This window comes from Trachymyrmex cornetzi, unplaced genomic scaffold (assembly GCF_001594075.2).
Source record: "Trachymyrmex cornetzi isolate Tcor2-1 unplaced genomic scaffold, Tcor1.1 scaffold61, whole genome shotgun sequence".
Classification (NCBI taxonomy): domain Eukaryota; kingdom Metazoa; phylum Arthropoda; class Insecta; order Hymenoptera; family Formicidae; genus Trachymyrmex; species Trachymyrmex cornetzi.
Window position 1 is genome coordinate 44,069 of NW_017299926.1, and position 254 is coordinate 44,322.

The window sequence follows — 254 nt, forward strand, 5'->3', positions numbered from 1 at the left end:
AGGCACAGGCAACAGGGAATAACGAGCCGTCCAATCAGAGCTCTGGGATATAATATCGAACTTATAACCCAAAGCTCTGATTGGACTGCTCGTTATTCCCTGTTGCCTGTGCCTATTGCCTATGTCTATTGTGTTTCCAGCTTAAAGCGGGGAGCACCTTTGACTATATACCTCTGGACTGCTAGTTACCCCCACTTTTCCTACCTTTTCCATAAGATAGAAAGAGAGGACCGTGTATCCAAGATCTCAGAGCC